Raw genomic sequence first — 4,393 nt, 5'->3', positions numbered from 1 at the left:
TTTTTTTTTTTTTTTTGGCTTGACCCTTGATGTGAAGACATAACTGGATGCACATTCATTTCTTAGGCTCCCTAAACTCCTCAAATATATGGGTGCCCAGAAATGACGGGGGCTGCAACCCGCTGTCCCCAGACTTTCACACCCCTGAAAAGACGCTCCTCGTCTTCTATTCTCAAGACATTGGTAAAGTACTTTTTCAAAAATCATCTATGCCTCTGACCAAAACTGATTAGAGGTCTGAAGTTTCGGGAAAAGTTCAGGTAAGAGGTCATACTTTCACTTTCATTCACGGTTAACACATGGTCCCTGTTATTTCCATTAAGGACATAGTTTACGCTCACTGGGAAAACTAGGTTAATGACTCAGATAAAATCCCCACATCCTACTTGTGGTCGCCATGGTAGCGCTGTTCTGAGGGTTATGCTGCACCCGAAACACACGTTATAAACCAATGTTATCTCAATAAAAAGCAAACGTAAAAATAGTACCTTTAGACCATTGACTACCTTTATTGCAGAGTTTGAATCACCTTTTGTTTGTTTTGGGGATCTTTGTGAGATAAGGAGCAGCTATAGCACAATTTTACCCATTTTGTGGATAGTGAAAGAGTCACTAGAAGATACTACACGTGGCTTATTGAATAAACTCTGGTGTATTGAATTTAGCAGAGTGTGAGCTAAAACCTCCTTGGCCCAGGCAACTCACTCTGTGCCTCTGAATGAAACCCTGGCAACATCGCCTGTGGGAGAGAGAGAGGGGAGGAGACGCAGAGCGGAAGAGGGAGAGGGGAGGCCGGAAGGTAGCTGAGCTGCGCTTCTGCCTCGTTGGGGCCTTAGCTGACCCTAGAGAGCTTTGAAGCTGGGATGACCCTTCAGTGTTGTCCCCGGCTGTGGCCAGGGAATCAGGCCTTTATTCTCCCACATCTATCAGCCACTTAATGCTGGCTTCCCTAGGAAGGGGTATGGCCCTGAACAGGTGGCTCCCTGCAGACACAAGCCTTCTGGGCAGCTGATAACTAAGGGCTCTTTGGGGCAGTATTCTAGCAGCTGGAACTAAGTAAGTCCTTTGTCCTGTGTCAGGGCATCCCAGTATCCACCACAGGGGGCTGGGGGAAAAGAGCACAATCCTTCTTAGCTGGAAGAGGTGTGATCTACCATTGGCACCTTCTGGCAGACATACAAGTACAAGCTCATCCTTGGTAGGGTACTTTTGGGTTTTCTTGACAATCCCTTCTGGGGAACTTCATTGCAGTTCTTTGCACTGACAATGCCTCTCAGTCTAGCCTTGTTCCCACAGGGCCTGGCATTTGATTGTTCGCTCTACTGTTGGGACCCCTTGCCCTTCCAAGAGCTTCTCAGCATCAGAGTCTTTTCAAGATGACTGACTCAAGGCTAGATAAAGTCTCTGGAGTCCACATCCTACTCTTTGGAAAAACGTATCTTTGCCTCACTCTTGGTGACCAATCATTCTGGTTTTGTCCTGTTTTAGTACTAAAAGACTCACATCCCAGGAGAGTTTTCAGTCCTGGACAAACCAGGGATAGTCGGCCACCCAAAGCAGCCACATCTCATGCTTCAGCTACAGCATCACGCCTTTAAGCTTTTCAAGTGTGAATCAAGTTCTGGGGACTCAGGCAAAACCTTCCAAGTGGTTGCGTGAAGCCTCTACTGTAGGCTCGACTCCTAGGGCAGGTGTCCCCTCCTATCTCCTATGAAGTTGGAGAACAGAACTTGACAGCAAATGCCTCAAGAAAGCCTATCTCCCACCAGCATTTCCATGTCCCCATTATCTAGCCTAGAAGTGGGCAATGGGCTGTACCTTACAAAATCTGTTAGCTTTTGGATGAGGGAATAAGGTAAACATTCTGGGTTCAAGTCACTGAGGGAGCATGTGCATGGGAGGGACCATATTGGGAGGTTGCTGCTAACAGTCTCAGGAGGTAAGTTGGACAGAAAGCTACTCCTCAGCATTAGTATTTATTTCACCATTTTTTTCCTTCAAGTTCTTGGGCTTGGGGCTAGCAGCTTTGAGAGCTGTGTGCATAAGGATGATCAAGAATTCTGTTAAAAATGCCCTTACACATGAAAAGATGCTCAACTTCATTTACAATAAGAGAAGTACAACTTGAAAATGGTTACTTATGATGTCATAAAGGGAATCAGCACCCATTTTGTGCATCACCATTTATCAACCAAGTGCACATTGATGTCCTCTAGTTCCACATCCCTAGGTCTTTTGAGATGATACAGAGGTAGAGGAATAAAATCCTTCCCTTCGGTAAGTTCATGTTATATAATTGGGTGATGGAGCCTGTGTGTGTGAAGAAGAATCCTGAAAGGAATAAATGCATCGCCAACGAGTATAAGTTTAAATTTTAGAGGAGGAGGGTGTTGTGCTGGCCAATATTTGACAACTGGATTTCCAAAACACAAAAAACAAACAAACAAAAGGTCTGATTTATAGTTTGACAATTTCTGTGTTGTAAACTGTCCCACCATGACCAATTTCAAGCTCCCAGGCAGCAGGAAAAGATACTAGCAAGTGGCCCTTGGGCATCAGCTTGAGCCAGTACGAGCAGGCTCCCTCACCCCACTGAGGTGAGAACTCTGAGGGCTGGGTAAAGGAAGTTTCAGGAAGAAACAGAATCTTAGCACGTTTTAAAGGATGAACAGATTCAGGAGGAAGGGGAAGAGGCTTCCACAGGAAGCAGCCTGAGGAAGGAGCAGGAGAGGAAATAGAGAGAAAGGCCATGAGTCAGACAGACCTGAGTTCATGTGTCAGCACAGGCACTTGTGCGCTGTGTGATCCGGGCCTGCTTACTCGAGTGTAAAATGGTGCCCCTCACACGGGATCCCATGACACGGGCATATTACCTGGTACATAGTAGGCACTCGAAAATGTTAAGTTGCCAATAGTTTTGTTGATGTATTTGTGTAGAGCTGTAGTTGTAGATGAAACTCCAAACACACACACACGTGTGTGTACATATACACACATTTATATACATATGCATGTATATGTGCACATGTATGAATATACGTATATATGTATGCTATGTTATATACCCACACATATACATATATACAAACACATATACATATACACGCATCTATACGCACATATACATAGTTATCCATTTACTCAGACAGAGCTACACGGTCAGGCATAGGAAAATATTTTATTCTCGCTGAATGTGGGTTAGGAGACCTCTAGAGCATTACATCATTCCTGTTTAGTTGTTCAAGGACATCTGAGGGTTGAGAAGCCCCAGGGAACTTAGGAGAGAAACATCCTGCCATGGCGTTTGAGGCTGCAAACAACCCCAGCAGGACTGGAAAAAGCACTCACATGTAGACCGGTTGCTTCCAGACTTATCAAAAAAAGAGATTTTAGGTCAGTGTTTATCCTTCAGGAAGCAACAGGACAACAGAAATCATTCTGCATTCTGTCAAGGTGGTGAGCAACCATTTCAGCAACTGGAGCAAATTTCTGACATTGAACTAAAGAGAGTCATTAAGTCTATGACTGAATCAGGCAGGGACATTTGAATGTGTCTTTTGTTTCTGGTTGAGTCATTGGGTAGACTGAAACAACTTGATCTATGGTTTGCTTGTTTCTCATTTAGTAACTTGATTCAAAATTAAATTCTTTGGCTATATGCTCAAGTTTGTACCTTGGCTCACCCAGGAGCTGGCTAGATGGGTAGATTGACCCAGACAACCTATCCTGCTGTTAGAGAAACAATGATAATAATCCTATGTTTGTATTTATATCTATTTGTACTCATTGTGTGAGTTAAAAGAATAAAAGGAGCTTTTTGCATTTGCGTCGCTTTTTATATCAAAATTTGTAAAAATTGGTTGTCCCTGTGAGGAAACCAAAATCTCTAAATGTCAAAGATGATCTGTGACAAGAACAAACAGAAAAAAACTAGTTATCCAGAACCAACCTATAAAGGCCACTGTCATCAAAGATGAGCTGAGATGGCACCTAAGACAGAGGTAGACAAGGGAAAGCAGGGAGCACAACTGGATTTTGAAGGATGCTTAGGATGTAGAGAGAAGGGTAGACAAGCAATCGAACAACCTGAACACAGATAAAAAGCGAAGATGGGCTTGACATAAAGGCCACACTAAATAGGTGTCGGGGCCACATATGGACCTCATGCCACCAGCCTTCCACCTAAGATGTAGAGGGAGGTAGGACTAAGTATGGTTCATGAAGTAGGAGGCTGAATCAACTAGAGCAGAAAATTTGTGTGGGGAAAAACTAGATAGCATTTGTAGGGTGGGACTGAAGGCATGACCAGGTCTTACCACAGAGCATGGGAGAATTAGGGAGAGATTGGCAAAGATGATGGGTTTAAAATATTTCTGCTTCTTTTGTGTTATGT

This window comes from Pteropus vampyrus, unplaced genomic scaffold (genome assembly GCF_000151845.1).
Source record: "Pteropus vampyrus isolate Shadow unplaced genomic scaffold, Pvam_2.0 Scaffold78, whole genome shotgun sequence".
NCBI lineage: Eukaryota > Metazoa > Chordata > Mammalia > Chiroptera > Pteropodidae > Pteropus > Pteropus vampyrus.
This window is presented reverse-complemented; position numbering follows the sequence as displayed.